Source organism: Vulpes vulpes, chromosome 8, assembly GCF_048418805.1.
Source record: "Vulpes vulpes isolate BD-2025 chromosome 8, VulVul3, whole genome shotgun sequence".
In the NCBI taxonomy this organism is placed as follows: Eukaryota; Metazoa; Chordata; class Mammalia; order Carnivora; family Canidae; genus Vulpes; species Vulpes vulpes.
The window spans coordinates 109,333,429-109,350,186 of NC_132787.1; the positions used below are offsets into that span (position 1 = coordinate 109,333,429).

Here is a 16,758-nt window from a genome sequence, read left to right on the forward strand (position 1 = left end):
GATCCTGGGTCCTGGGATGCAGCCGCACGTGGAGCCCACATCCAGCCCTGTGTCAGGCTCTGCACTCAGTGGGGAGTCTGCTTGTCCCCCTGCCCCCCCCCCCCCGCTTCTTCTCTCTCTCCTTCACTCTCTTTCAAATAAATAAATCTAGGAAAGAAAGAAAAAAAAGAAAGAAAGAAAGAAAGAAAGAAAGAAAGAAAGAAAGAAAGAAAGAAAGAAAGAAAGAAAGAAAAAAAAAGAAAAAAAGAAAAGAAAGAAAGAAGAAAGAAGAAGGAAGGAAGGAAGGAAGGAAGGAAGGAAGGAAGGAAGGAAGAAGAAAGAAGGAAGGAAGGAAGGAAGGAAGGAAGGAAGGAAGGAAGGAAGGAGAAAGAAGGAAGGAAGGAAGGAAGGAAGGAAGGAAGGAAGGAAGGAAGGAAGGAAGGAAGGAAGAAGAAAGAAGGAAGGAAGGAAGGAAGGAAGGAAGGAAGAAGAAAGAAGGAAGGAAGGAAGGAAGGAAGGAAGGAAGGAAGGAAGGAAGAAAGAAAGAAAGAAAGAAAGAAAGAAAGAAAGAAAGAAAGAAAAGAGAAAGAAATAAGAAAGAAAGAAGAAAGGAAGGAAGGAAGGAAGGAAGGAGAAAAAGAAAGAAAGAAAGAAAGAAAGAAAGAAAGAAAGAAAGAAGAAGAAAGAAAGAAAGAAAGAAAGAAAGAAAGAAAGAAAGAAAGGAAAGAAAAGAAAGAAAGAAGGAAGGAAGGAAGGAAGGAAGGAAGGAAGGAAGGAAGGAAGGAAGGAAGGAAGGAAGAAGAAGAAAAAGAAAGAAAGAAAGAAAGAAAGAAAGAAAGAAAGAAAGAAAGAAGAAAGAAAGAAAGAAAGAAAAGAAAAGAAAAGAAAGAGAGAGAAGAAGAAAGAAAGTTGTAGTACCATCTAAAGCAGTTCCTCAAGTTCAATGGTTTGTCCTTATACTTACCCCTAGGACAGAATCAAAGCTCAACATTTGCTGATAAAACAACCTCAGAACTCATTTTTTTTTTAAGTTTGTAAGTGTGTTCTACTACCCAAGTTCAGTTAAACGTAAATTCGTTAAATATAGGCAATTGGCAGCACTGTGGTAGCAAGAGAAATCAAGCATCTGAGCCTGCTGAAAACTATTGTTCCCGTAAAGCAATGCCAACCTCATCACGTTAGACTCCCATAGTATCTTAAATAAAATTGTAATTGGGGCTCCTGAGTGGTTCAGTTGCTGAACTGTCGGACTCCTGATTTCGGCTCAGGGCATGATCTCAGGGTCATAAGATCGAGCCTCACATTGGGCTCCATGTTGGTACAGAGTCTGCTTGAGATCCTCTCTCTCCCTCTGCTCCTCTGTCACACACGTGCATGCAATTTCTCTCTCTAAAAAAAAATAAATTAAATAAAGTAAAATTGTAATAATAACTAAACATGTTGGTATTATATATGCATCCCATATGTATCATAACAGCATATATTAGAATTATATTTTGATACATATTAAAAAAAAACAGGGGAAAGCCCGAATGCAGTCCCCCACTACCACAAATTATGCAGTCGAGTTTCCCACATTTGGGGAAATTGCAGGGGTCAGCACATCCGGAGTGCAGTGGATAAGCCTCGCCCTGGGAAAACCACCTTCGTGATCATGGTATCTCCCCTGCCAGGTAAGTATTGTTTTGATATATATTAATTAATATGCAGTGTATCCTGTAGGTACTATAGATAGGTCCTTTTCACATGTACATATATTTCTTGATATTTCCCTCAATATATAATTGTGTGCATCCCACCTTGAACACTGATGCCTTAAGTAATAGGACTGTGGCTCATTCTACTGGGATAATGTCCTGTAGCCTGAGTCAATTAATTATTTCACTCATTTACCTCAAATCTTTGTTTCCCCCATCCTTCCCCTCTCTCTCCTTCCTTGATTTCCTTCTTCCTTCCCTCCTTCTTTCTGAACGAGAAAATCTATCGAGCACCTTGTGTTTTCTAAGCATTATGCTAAACATAGACAAATTCTTGTCCGTTTGTTTGTTTCTAGAAGACAAAACCATGAATTATACCAAGTCTCCCGCTCTAAGGAAGAATAAGGAAACACAACATCCTATTTTAGTGCAAAGCCCAGGTCAAAGTGTTATTACAACACCAAGGGGGCCATGATTTTCTGTGCTTAGGAATGACATAGACCACCTGTCGGACATTCGTGCTGGGGAATGAAGAAGAGATTCCCAGGTAGAACTCAAGAAAAGAATTTGGGCAGAGATAGCTGCATGAGCAATTGGGTGGCTGCTTCAAAATCGGTGATCTGTTCTGACAACACAGAGCAGTCTGGTGAGCTAGAGTGAGGGCTTTTCTGTTCAGCATCAATTAATGAATACTCAGGGCTTTGCAGGTCACACTGTCTCTGCTGCAAGCACTCGCCTCTGCCATCAAGTGTGAAAATAGTCATGCACTGTGCCTAAATGGACAGGCATTGCTGCGCTCCAATAAAACTTTGTGTGCAAAAACAGGTGGTGAGCCAAGGTGTCCTCAGGCTGTCATGTGCTGGCTCCAGTCCCCTCATGGGTCCAGCAGTTCCAGATAATATCTTCTTTGTTATATTTGGTAAAACTGGGGAGTTACTGGTATGCAAATAGTAGTCCTTTGTAGTTAAAGATTGTATTCCCAGATTTGTATATTCCTAACTTCCATTTTTTAAATAACTTTATTTACCTCATTCCACACTATTTATGCAGGTGAACATAGCCCCAAATCTCTACTAGTCCAAGCACTGCATCACATAAAAATTGCTGGTGAGAATGTGAGCATATCTCTAAGAATACTAAGTTTTGGATTTTGATTAGGGATCCCTGGGTGGCGCAGCGGTTTGGCGCCTGCCTTTGGCCCAGGGCGCGATCCTGGAGACTCGGGATCGAATCCCACGTCGGGCTCCCGGTGCATGGAGCCTGCTTCTCCCTCTGCCTATGTCTCTGCCTCTCTCTCTCTCTCTCACTGTGTGCCTATCATAAATAAATAAAATAAAAATTAAAAAAAATATATAATATTCAGAGAAAATATGACCTTCCTCCTACATTTAAAAAACATCAGCATTTGCTATAATTGGGAAGAAAATGAAGAAATACAAGATGCTATTTTCAAAGTATAGCATAGACTAGAAAAATGATAAATCTTTGCTTCATATGTTATTATACTTATTTCTGATTCTTTTTCTTTCTAGCTTTATTATGTTGATTTATATAAAAGTATCAAATTTGGATAACCCTTGCAAATGCTAATCTAATCAGCCTTAATTCCTCTGATATGCAGAAGAACCTTATTCATCATAGAAAACTAACTTCTGTTACTTTAACTATCTGAAGCCTTCTGTGGAGTTGACAGTGTACCCAGAATTAATTAACTACTGTTCCAACGATTCAGCCAACTTTTTGTGCAGGTCATTACGTTTAACATTTTAATATTCTACAGTAAATTATCCACCTCTTCAATATGCCAAACACATTTAATGAAATTGGAAATTTGAAGTTTATAAAACTTCCTACAGTTTTTCTTTTAATATTCAACAACTGAGAGCTTTTATTATGGATGGTACAAACTAGAGAAAATTTAAACCTAAGTGTTCAAGAACAATATTCCTCACAAACATGCATTCAACTTTAAGTGTGGAGAAGATACGTACAGGGAACGTCTCTTTAAGCATCAATTTTTCTAAATGTCTTCACAACAATCAGGTGATGACGTTGTGGGGCTCCATTTAAATACGGAGAACCATGTTTACCTTCTAAATAAGGCTTTGTTACTTATGGCAGGACTGTGTTTAATGGAGAATGATGCAGGTTTGGGGAGACTTTGAGGGAAATATTTTAAATCAATAATTAATAATCATCACAGATTTACATTTTGCCAACTACTACGTTAAACATGCATTATCACGTTTAACTCTCACAATAATGCTGTTATTATTGTCCATCATAGAAATGCAAAACCAAGCATGCCAAGGGTAAATCATTTGCCCAAGTCACAGACCAATCTTCAGCAACATTAGAATTTTGTTCGTCTAACACCATGACACCAGTTCGAACCTCTCTTATAGATTGTCACAGAAAGGAGAAATAAAAGGAGAATGGGACTTCTCCTTTTAGGGGAAGTGTTGGACTCATGCTCAAGCCAGACATTTGGCTGGAATTCCTGGTACATGTTAATGCATCAATGGAATCTGCATGCCTCAAACCTTTTAGGGTTGCAAATAACCTCCCCGAGTTATTTATTTTGCCTTTATTTTAATGGAATTCACTCATTGAAACTGAATTTTGCTTTACGCTCTTAAAAATCAAGGAGGAATTTTTCCAACCCACCATCTGCACTGGAGCCAGGGCCAAGTTACAAACTTTCCTAAAAACCCTTAGGGGAAGACCATTATTCTTGAGGTTGAAACATCGGATACAATAAAAAATGTAAAGGCCAAGATCCAGGATCAGGATCAGCAAAGGGTGATCTGTGTTGGCAAGCAACCGGAAAATGGGGTACTTCATCTGACTCCAGCATTCAAAAGAAGTCCACCCCTCATCTTCTGCTGAGACCTTGTGATGAAGCTAAGAAAAGGAAGAAATCTTACTGCACTCCCAAGAAAGTTCATCCGAGAACCTTAAGCAGGCTGTCCTGAAATATATGGGGGAAGGGGGTGAGAATGGTAAAGTTAGTCATCTTCGCTGGGATTGGTCTTCAGATGAATGTGGTGCTGGAGTTTTTACGGCCAGTCACTTAGACAGACATTATTGTGGCAAACATCTGACCTATTGCTTTAATAAACTAGAACACAAGTCACTATGTATGGCTCAATAAAAACATGAACTAAAAAAGGACATCGAAGAGGATAGGATAAGGTCACAAAGGTCTGCCTTGTATATTATGGAAGAGCCACTGTGTAAGCATCAGGCTGAGACCTTCAAGAGAAACAGTGAGAAAAACAATTGAGAACCCAAGCCAGGAGCAAGGACAAGAGTCTTTAGTGGAAGGCATGTATATGGAGTCCCTGGTGAGCGTATCACCATGAGGTGACTAGGATGCTAAGGGCCTCCTTAAAAGTGGATTTCTGATGGATAATATCACTCAAGTCTTACTAAGAACAGGAAGGAAGAGGAGTGTGTGCAAACTCGTGGAAACCAAGGCCGATGCCAGCACTCCATAAACCACATCATAAACCATGATGGTGCATTGCTGTGGTAGATGGAGATGCAGGACAATACTCAGTGTCTTAAATTTGTCCTATTTCCAGTATGTTTGCCCGCTGAGAGTAAATGGAGCTCCATCCTGACACTTAACGTTGATTACCACTTAAACTATAGCTACTTTTTCTTTAAGCTATAGCTCTATGACAGGTGTTATTTAACAAATTCCAGCATCCTGAGACTGCTCAGCCAACCCAATTTATTGATAATGGTTTTGTTTTATAGAATCAACTATTAAAGGGATGAATAAATTAAAGAAAAAATATTTCAAATAGATGTAAAAAATTGAGAATTATTTCTGAGGCTGAATCACTAAATTGTGTGTGAAATCAATAAAAGACTTCTAGTTGAAAATTTGAGGGCATAAGCTCCACTCATTGTATCATTTTATGAGCTACATCCTCGGTGACCTTTGCGGATTCCACAAACAGAGCTTTACAATCATTCTGCTCTTTTGAGTTCTAGCTCAATATATTTTCTTTTATTCCACAACTGCCAGAGAGAGGTCTTTCCTAAATTGTAGTGAAGGAAGATTGAAATAGAAAGTTCATAATTACTCATTCAGTTATTTTCACTGAAATTATAAGTATTCTAGCACAAATGTCAAGGCTTTAGAGGGAAACATACCTTAATGATAAGTCATATACAATAATAAAAGACTAAAATTCAATAAAGGAACAACTCATGAAGAAGGTATGAGTGAATATATATAAAACTTGTAAGATTCTAATGTTTTTCAAATTAAAGGGTTACTTTTCGTGCAAATAAAATTGTTCTATGTGCACATTGTCATTAAATCTGATGATGGATTTATGTTATTTATGTTACAGGGAAGCTATAGATAACACCAGAGCGAGTTCAGACTCAGAAATAAAAATAGGTTGGGACATGGCACTTTATTTTAATCAAATTAGATTGATAATATTTTTAAAAAGCATGCTGCTTGGTGAAACCAAAGAATCTGTGTTGATGAATCAGAGTATGATGATTGGCATGTTAAAAGTATCACCAGTACATAAGGAATGAAAATTGGCCCAACTTTAGATGGTGGTGATTGAATCATTCAATGAAACTTAACTGGGAAGCATGAGTCTTTAGCTTCATGGTCTTTATGAACAAGTGCAAGCGAGTGGTTAAGACTCAAATCAACATTAATACATTATTGTGAAGTAAAATTATAGTATAAGCCCACCCTTCCCCTTTTCCAATAATGGACCACAGGCTAACCCTACAATATTTTCACGACATAAGCTTTTTTTAAAAAATATTTTTATTTATTTATTCATGAGATACACAGAGAGAGAGACAGAGACAAAGGCAGAGGAAGAAGCAGGCTCCATGCATGGAGCCTGATGTGGGACTCAATTCCAGAACTCCAGAATCATGCCCTGAGCCAAAAGCAGATGCTCAACTGCTGAGCCACTCAGGAGTCCCAACGACACAAGCTTTTGATCAAGGTAAACAAACTCTAGTTATCTACTAAATAAATCTTCTGTTGCTGAAGAGACAAAACACCCCAAGATATGAACAAACATTTTGGCACAATAAAAAAAAAATTAAAAAATGGCTGAATGCAAGACAAGCTTAAGAGATATGGGAAATTCAAAGACTGTCATTGAGATGATTCTGGGAAAAAACAAACAAACAAGCATTCCAGCTGTCTCTCCTTTGGAACACATGGCAGGGTTGGGCTTCCAGACCTAATGAATTTAAGTATGGACATATTACTCATTTGGGCCAGTCAGTTATGAGTAGAAGCATTAGGAGCTATTGTACACTTGCACAATTTATCTTTACTTTTGACAAAACTATCAACATTCTAAAGGTGGAGAGTGCTCCTTTAGGCTGGTCTCTGAGTGCCTTTGCTGAGTTAGAGCCCTCTTGCTGAACCACATGGACGTGACACAGGAGTAGAAAGCAAACCTTCGTGTTTCTAAGCCATATAGATTTGAGGGCAGCTTGATCTCAATGCATAACTTAGACTATCTGGTTATTGCACGTGGCAAAAATCTCTTCCAAGAATCAAGATGAAATAGAGTCATTTTCAGGTAAATAAAAACTGATTGTATTTACTCTTCAACAGACCTTCTCTGAAGGAATTTCTAAAAGATGTACATTAGGGAAAGTCTGAGATATAAAAAGAATGGTGACCAAAGAAGTGTTTTGAATAAAACATTAATTATAATGATGTATGATACATGCATTTTTAAATAGATTCTTAACATACTAGCAACAAAATTAACATTAGTACAAAAGTCAGGAGGAAGTTCTATCATTTGCTAGTCTAATATGTACATTAATATATTAATAAATTTCAGATTTTTAAAAGATTTTTATTTATTTATTCATGAGAGACACAGAGAGAGAGAGAGAGAGGCAGACACAGGCAGAGGGAGAAGCAGGGTCCATGCAGGGATCCCGGTCCCCTGGGACTCGATCCCAGGATCCCAGGATCACACCCTGAGCTGAAGGTAGACGCTCAACCACTGAGCCACCCAGGCATCTCAATAAATTTCAGATTTTTTTGAAGGTTAAGTACACATGAATTATTTCAAGGATACCACTAAAAGAAAAATGTATGACAGTGAAACCAGTAATATCACAAAATTTAATGAGAAAAGCAAAAATAAAAAATACATATTCAATTCAAAATACAAAAATATTGATAAAAGAAAATGACAATAAAAAAGCTCAAAACTGGATATATTAATAATTCCAATATATATAAATGCTCTAAATTTTCTTGTTAAAGTTTAAGGAATCTTTTTTTAATATTTTATTTATTTATTCATGAGAGACAGAGAGAGAGAGGCAGAAACACAGGCAGAGGGAGAAGCAGGCTCCATGCAGGGAGCTCGACATGGGACTCGATCCCTGGTCTCTAGGATCACTCCCTGGGCTGAAGGCAGCGCTAAACCACTGAGCCACCCGGGCTGCTCAAGTTTAAGGATTTTAAAACAGAATATAAAAATAATTTCACTTAATATAAAAATTAAATTTGATATTAGTAATATTAAATTTAAATAAATTTTAAGTGTCAGGGTATGGATATAAAATATAAGGACAAAGAATTCCCAGAGAGAATAAAAGCACATGGTAGGAGGTTCATCATTTTTCCCTTGTGCTAACAACAAACCCTGAAGTTGAGAGAAAATTTACCTAAGAGATGGGTTGATTCACAGGGATGAAGAGATAAAAACTAGGTATCAAAGCTACTAAGGCAGTCAGAGTATAAAGGGAAAAATTTCCAGGAAAAAATTAAGAGGATTGAATGTGAAATCATATATTTGTTTTTTCTCCTCAAGGAATTTGCTCAATTATTCTCAAGGCCTTAAGAACCAAGCAGCTCATATGTGTGTGGCACTCAACAGGCAGATACAAAGCAGAACTTTTAGGTATTTTATAGTACTGGAAAGTCAAACATTGGGTACCCGAGGAAATCCTTGCCGAAAGACTGGTCACAGGGGCCTTGGAGAGCTCAAGAACCCAGACGAAGCAGGATGGCTCCAAGTGGAGGGTCCCCCCCGGCCACCCTAGAGTGGGCTGTCCAGGGCTGTGGCCAGGTCGGCTCAGGTTATGGACAGCTTGCTGCTGCCATGGTACTGGTTTCCATGCAGGCCCACCTGAGTGCAAAGGGGGTCATTTCTTTTCCCCTCACAGAGGAGAATCAGAGAGAGAAATTTTCTTCAACTAGTGATGTCTTTCCCTCAGTCCATGAGGCATCTTCCTTCCAGAGTTGGATAAAAATCAAGACTTTTATGATCTCACACTGAAGCCTCTCAGTTCAGAGAAGGACCTCCACGGGTGAGGATAAAGGAACAAAATCCCAGGTCAGTACTTACCAGGAAAAGCAGCAATCGGTGATTTAATGGTGTTGGCATGACACCTTTCTGATTTGATTTCTACCTATTTCCCTCGCTTTCAAAAAGCTGCTTTTGTCTATGTCAGTTATTAGAGAAATACTTTGTTAACTTCCAGACGCTCAAGAATTGGCACTACTGTTTCCAAGATTTCAATCTAAAAGAATTTGAATCAATTCTCCAAGAACGTGCCTCAACTGGGAGGCCTGTCATACTTGCATCTCCAGGTAGGCGATAAATAAAACCATGGCATCTGTGACCAGCTTTGTCTTTCAGCTGTTGAAGACTGGTTTCCCTATCCAGATTGAGATCAATCTCCACACTGGCTCAATGTCCTAACTCACGTTGTTGAGGTCAGGGACTCTCCATGTCACTCCTAGAAGAGGCTACCAGCCGCTGAGCCAGCTCATGCGAGTTGCTGACCTCGATTGTAAGCATTTGTTTCAGGCTGGGCCGTGCTCGTTCCCTGCCTTAAGGATTGTCACTGGCTGCCCGAGGCTAACTCACATAGAGTTTCCAATTCAAAACGAGTTAACTGCGTGCCCATCTGCCCCCTGGAACTCCAGCTGCTTCTTAGTTCATGGTTCTTGGTTCATCAGACTGCCTAGAACTGAAGGTTGGATGGATCTGGGTTAGACACCAACAAGAAGACAAGGCAGAGATGGAATAAAGAACCTCAAGAGCAAAGACCTTCACTCTGGATCTTTTCCAAAATCAAAAGGAGGGCCACAGTGCTAGAACTTGGTGAGTGAGGGGGAGGGAGGGTGAGATAATACCAAGAAAGACTGAGGTCCCAGAGGATCTTGTAGACAATGAGAAGGACTTTGGGTTTTATTTTATTTTTATGTTATTCTTACTGCCAAGGAAGCCACTGGAAGAGCTTCAGCAGATGGGCACTTGGGTGGCTCAGGGTATGATCCTGGAGTTCCGGGATTGAGTCCGGGGAGCCTGCCTCTCCCTCTGCCTGTGTCTCTGCCTCTCTCTGTGTGCCTCTCATGAATAAATAAATAAAATCTTTTTAAAAAGGAAGAGCTTCAGCAGAAAGGTGAATTAATGTGCTTTCACTGTTTAAAAAGTTCCTGTTGTTGTAGGGGTGAGGAAGAATGGCAGTAGGAGAGTACGGGAAGCCATTGAGGAAGTCCAAGGAAGTGGCCTGTCTGTTGCAAAAGAGATGAAGAGTAGGGTATATATTTTAAAGAAAAGAAAAAGAACTGAATGATGGATTGAATGTCACATAAATGTGAGCAATGCTCACATTCTTTGCTTCCAGCTTTTGTTTCTGTGAAGGTCCTGAGTCTGGGACTATGCTGTCATGCTTCTTTATCAAAGCACCTCGCCTCTCTCGCTGGTACAGGAATGGGTGGAATTAGCTCTAATTCAATATAACACATAATTAGATTACATAATTATAATACATAATTAGAACATATTCTAACATTCCTTCTACTTAAAAATATTCTGTGACTCAATGTTTGCTGAATAAATTGAGTTGATTAAAATATATGGCACTGAGAATCTTGGATGAAACAACTAGACAGATGATTGATGGCACCATTTACTGACAGGAAAAGACTTAGAGATGAAGGTATGAGGTGGGAACATAGGATACTCTGACTTGAACATATTGTTTGAGATTCCCAGTAGGCATCCCTAGTAGATTCCAAGTGGAGATGGTAAGCAATTACACATGAGAATCTAGACCTCGGGGAGGTGGTTTAGGTTAAAAATATACATTTTGGAGTTTGCAGCTTATCGACAATGTATAGAACTCGTTCTGTTTTCTGAAGTAGAATAACTTCATAAGATGATATGTAAATAGCATTCAGGAAAAATTATTGCAGCTCAGCTTATTCACAATGGGAAAGAGGAAAAAAATTAATGTCATCTAAAAATAAAACAACTAAAAATAACAGCATGTCCGTGCAGTGGAATCATATGCAGCCATATAAGATAATATTTATAAGCATCTGTAATATTTAAAGGAAAGGGTGAGGTTACAAAATTAAGTAAAACTCTTATGGGATAAACAGTTTGAATTCAATTTTGGAATTTTAAAAATCTACAGAAAGAAAAGACTAGAAAGGACTACAATAAAATAACAGAAATGATCTCATCGTGACGAGAACATGGGTGAATAAAACAAAAGTTCTTCATATATTTTGAATTTTTAAGATTTACTACACTGAATATTAATTTTGTGTTATAAAATTATTTTGAAAAAAGAAATAGAGTTTCTGGTTACCTATTATAAATAGCTAGAGATGAGTTCCTAATAGCCTTGCTTTGGCACTTGCTAAGGGAAAGCAATAAGACAAATTGAGCACCTCATGAGAAAAATTTAATAAATAGAAGACTCTGCTGATGGATGGCATTGATTGTATTTTATTGCAATGGGGTTTCTAGAGCCCAGTTGACCAATGTGTAATCAGCTCCATCTTTACTTCAATGTTAATAAATATTTGACTTCTCCACTCTGGACACTCCTCTAGTGGTCTTACTGCATCATTGACCTTGCAGGCAAACACAGAGACCCTTGACCTTTGCCATTGATTGCGTCTTGTGCTTATCGGCCATTCACACTACAGCCAGCCCTATTTCTTTTTGTTTAAAAAAAAAATGCACTCAATTTAAATCAATAATGCAAATGTGATCAGTTTGAAGAAATCTCATGGAAAGGTTCATTTATTGAAGGAACTGTAGAGAATTTTTGCTTCTCTGATGTTTTAAACTCACATGTGTAGCAGAAGTGCAGCAAACAACGTGTGATGACATAGGAAGGAATTAAGTCACCATCTCTTGTTAGAAACCACCACTATATTTGAGCATATTGTGAATTCAAAGTAATAATGTCTTGCTCATGTTTTTCATGAAAATATAATGACCTATATGGAAAACATGGCGCCCAGTCTCAGCTGATGATAGTTACATATTTTTCAGATCCTTCTTCCCCTCCTCTAGAAAGTTAAAAAAAAAAAAGAAATTAATTTTAAAAATAACCACCCCTTTTGATCCCCCTCCCTTCAAACTATTTCCCCACTTGAATTTCCTATCTTAGCATGTCTATTCTAACATTGCTCACATTGAAAACTCACTTTGTAACAAAACACCAGCAAATATTTTTTCTCTACCTTTAAAATCCATCAAAAATCCAACCATTCTTCCTTGGCTATTGGACCATCATCACCGTATTCTGATCCAAAATACCATCATCCCCCCCCCCCCCAGAACATTGAAATATCTAATTGTGCCACTTCCTCCTGCCCTTGCTTCCCTTCTGTCACTTCTTGGGAGAGCAGCTAGAGGGGTCCTTTTAAAACACAAGTCAGATCATTTCACTCCTGTTTCCAAAACTCTCTTGTGACTTACCACTACCTGCCAAGTAAAAGCCAAAGCTCCTACTGCTGCCTATAATGCAGCCTTTGATCCCAAATGTATACTTCATTTCAGGGCAGCATGTCAGCATGTCAATTGTGGCTACTACCTCTTTCAATACTAAAGCATTACAGGGAAACAGGAAGTCTAGTTGGGAACAAGGAAGAAAATAAGGTAACAAGAGAAAAAGCAAAGACAGGAGGAGAGCTTGACACTCCTATTTCTGTTCTTAAGGTATTCTTTCTTTTTCCCAGGCTAACACAAGGCTTGTGCAATAGCCTCAAGACTGCTTTAAAAATCCAGAGTGAGCACAATCTTCTACACGTCCACTTCTCAGCAGCCAAGCCAGCTTTTTTTTTTTTTTTTTTTTTTTTTTTGGCAATTTTTGTTTGGTAAAAACTGAAAACACTTTCTCTCTGATATAATCTGATATAGATCAATCTAAACGGAAAGACCTGAAGAGTTGACACATTGCTCCATTTATGCAGAAGGTTACAGCGTGTATGTGTGTTACTGCAGTCCAGCAACAGTCATTCCTGTTATCTAATGTGGATGAGTAATCTAGAGACAAGGAGGGCTGTGGGAGAGTTGGCTGCCATACATGGAGCCTCGTTGCCTTTCTGAACGGTGACAAGAGATTGCATGGTATTTCTAGACCCTTCCAGAGCACTCATTTGTGTCTACTTCTGAAAAGCAGCATGAATCCAAAAGTTTACCTATACAGGAATATAACAAGAACACGAAAACAACGTAGCCATAGCTACAGTTTTGAAGAAAAAAGTTGGACCACAGACCATGATCGTCCCAGAAAGGACTCAAAAATGGATCATTTTTCTAATAAGCACATTGACTATGTACTCCAGTCAACTAGTAAATAATAAAAGTGAAGCCACAGAAGTAAACATCACTGAAAAGGGAGTTATAGGGATTTATAAAAGCCTTTTAGAAGGAACTAAGTCAAGTTATAAAGAATAATGCAAATGTTAGCACACTTAATAAGTTAAATAAAATAGGAAAACAATAAATTAGTTATGAGAGACCAGGATAAAAATTCCTGAGCACACTCCCCACGCCCCACCCCCACCCCAGTTATTCTTTTCAGGGAATGGATATATGACCTAACTGAGCCAAATAAAAATCATCCCTGGGGCTTTTTTTCTTTCCTTTTTTTTTTTTTTTTTTAATTGGAACAGAGAAGTGAAGCAACAGGCGAACAGCCTTCCTCCTGCAGTGAAGCAGGAGGTGTGCACATGGTGACGACATTCCTGGTGCATGGAAGAAGCCAGCTGGGGAGATGGAGCCAACACACTGAGACAGAGATGAGACCTAGTTGGGAAGAGTCCTTGTGTCACCCACATTGTCTCTGAGACCTCCTAGCAGCATGGCTGTTTCAGTGTGGTCACCTGGGCCAGTGAAGTCCCCATGTACTTAAGCTCATTCAAGTAACATTTCTGTTGCTTGTAGCCAAAGAATGGCGACCAAGGCAAAGCACTACAGATTTTTGAAAAGATGATTTATAGCCCCCAAATTATCAGAGTAAAAAACATATGAGATAAATCCTATGTAATAAGCAAAATTTTGAAAGCAAAATTATCAGTATATGAGGCTAAAAACAGAAAAACAACACCTAAAAGAAAGGTTAACGTTAAAATATTGGAATCATTTTAAATAAAACACTCTATAGAAAAATCTAATTGGCTAAAAAAGTCCAACTATGAAAAAAAATGGGCAAATGCAAACAGATACATAGTGTGAAATTACATTATCTAAAAAGCAGAGATAGCAATATTATGGAAAAGTTTTGTGCAAAAGAATAAATGATTAAAATAGAATCATTTTAGTCAATGAAAGATATAATTAAAAAAAATCCTGTGAACATTTATATTCTGTTTAATTTTACTTAGAAATACTTAAAGTAAATTTGGTTTGGGGGAGGATTCAGGGAAATGCTGGTGGAAACCCAAGTATAAGATCAGTATTACGACACCACTCTCAGTCTGGAAAAATCAAATAGACAAAACAAAAAGGAATTTAACAATATAATTGCAGAGTTTGTCCACATGTGTACATATTTATATATAAAGCCTAAAATTAAAAAATATACTTTCAAGCTGAATGGAATACAGAAATAATACCTTAAAAAGGAGTGTTTAAAATTCATTTGGTTTTTCTAGAATGGATCACCAGAGTTTAGTTACCATTTTACAGCCAGAAAGTCCAAAGGGCAAGGAGGAAACAACCTCTCACATTGTAAAACTTGCCTGTCATGGAAAAAGTCTCTATTCTCTCTAGTGAAAAAAAACCTTTCCCTGTAAACTGTCCTCCCCCAGATGACAGCTGTTTAGAATTAAAAGGCTCACAAAACCTTTATCCAGAAGAATTCCAAAGTACATTTCTAGCATGAGCACAATTTAGGGTTCCATCAAAGGGCCAAGTTGTGGCAATGAAATCAGCCCTGACCATTAAACATGCATTTGCCCACACACTCACCATTGGTTGAATAAATATTTATTTCACACTGACTGTGTACCCAGACGTTATACTGGGGCACACAGGAGTGAGGAATGGCAGTTTCAAGTCAATTAAATGATCATGTCAATTTTGAAAGTGCCTTGCAGAAAAGGAAGAGAATGCCAACAGGGAACATCTGACCTTCAAAGACCAAGAACAGGCACAATAATGAAATTGAGAAGCAGAACAGCCAAGACAGGAACTTCTATTTTCAAAATATCCAAGAATTACCTAAAGCCCTGAGCTGCTTTCCTCGTGTTTACAACTGAAATACAGATGCCTACTTCTCAAGATTAGGGTGAGGAATAAATCTAACAATATAAAACAATCACTTGGCACATAATAGTTGTTCTATGAATGTTCTTTAGTAGAATTCACAGGCTTTGAAGCTAAGCAGATGGAGTTCCAACCTTACTTACTATGATTTTATTTCTTTGTCTTTGTTCTGAAAAGTGGAGGTAAAATATTACTGTGAACCACATGAAATTGTGGTTATTTGTGTGACTCACAACCACCCAGGGCTCCCAGTTCAACGGCTGCCTGTCCTGAGGAGCCGTGAGGATTTGGTGCCATGACGCAGAACATGCTTAACATCTGATGGGCGCCCCCTCTCTTATACCCAAGTGTTTGAGTCATATGTAGAGAAATGGAAGTTCCTGTTTGCGTGCACACGGCCATAGAGGTTGTGCTCTTTGCTTTCATCTCAGGCCTCTGCACAGCAGGTAAGAACGGGCTGTGGGATTCGAGCGGAACCCCGCGTGTGGCTCTGGTGCCCACCACAGGTCCAGGACTGGCTTCTCTGGATGCTCAGAGAAAAGAATGGGAGGATCCCTTTCACCCTGCCCTGGGAGGGAGGCAGGTTCAACTCGCAGGAAACAAACGCATGGGACAAGCTTTGGATAACTAGCGGTGGGAACTTAAAATCCATCTTTAGCTTCATTATGTGAAAGGAATGTTTCAGCAAGTGAAGTCTTGCTAAGCTGGTATCCACCCGGAGACAAGCTTCATTCATCAAAACCTACATCATCTGTAGTCACTGCACACCAGTGTGGTTCAAGGTGAAGGGTCATGACCCCCTTGACATGTAATACTCTCTAGTGTGGATGGGAGCGTATTGACTGGCCCCATGACTAAACAGTAGAATCACAATTGAGTAAGGGCCCACCAAAGCTTCATTCACGTGTGGATATTAATACAGAACTACATTTACGGGAAGGTGGTGAAATGACAGGAAGTTCAACATTAATCAACCCGATAGGCCAACTACCCTTGCCTCATTACAGGTGCTATGGGCCTGGAAGAGGGAAGAGCGGGGTTTATGACAAGGACACAATTGTGACTCAAAGAACCAGTTCAGCTCCATTCTTACAAGGACTGGGGACATGAGTCACTCACAGCCATCTCCACTATGCACCACATCCAGCGCCAGGTCACCATATACAGTTTTCTTATTGATTTGTTTATATACAGCATAGAACAAGGTAGAGAATAATTCACTTTTGTGGATAGCAACTGCAACAAGTACATGGTCTTGTTTTTTTTCAAAATATCAAAAAGTTACCTAAAGCCCTGAGCTGCTTTCCTCATATTGACAACTGAAATACGGATGTCTACTTTCAGGATTAGGATGAGGAATAAATGTGACAATATGAAACAACCACTTGGCACGAAATAGTTACTCGTTTCCTTAAAATACCTTATTGAGTGCCTAAACCCACTGGAAATGTGTATATCCAGACAACTCACTTCCCAGCATGCACACCCTTCAGAGACATAAAACTTACCTGGATCCTTCAACC

At 38.8% G+C, this 16,758-nt stretch overlaps 1 non-coding gene and 1 pseudogene across 1 annotated transcript; one reads left to right on the forward strand and one right to left on the reverse strand.

Moving 5' to 3' along the window:
• Positions 1-1,496: 1,496 nt before the first annotated feature.
• Positions 1,497-1,660, reverse strand: LOC112927792 (U1 spliceosomal RNA). The gene has a single exon (XR_003236631.2). It is a non-coding gene; the product is annotated as a U1 spliceosomal RNA (small nuclear RNA).
• Positions 1,661-2,552: 892 nt separating this feature from the next.
• On the forward strand, positions 2,553-15,866 carry LOC112927773 (ubiquitin-ribosomal protein eS31 fusion protein-like; annotated as a pseudogene).
• The last annotated feature ends 892 nt before the right edge of the window (positions 15,867-16,758 follow it).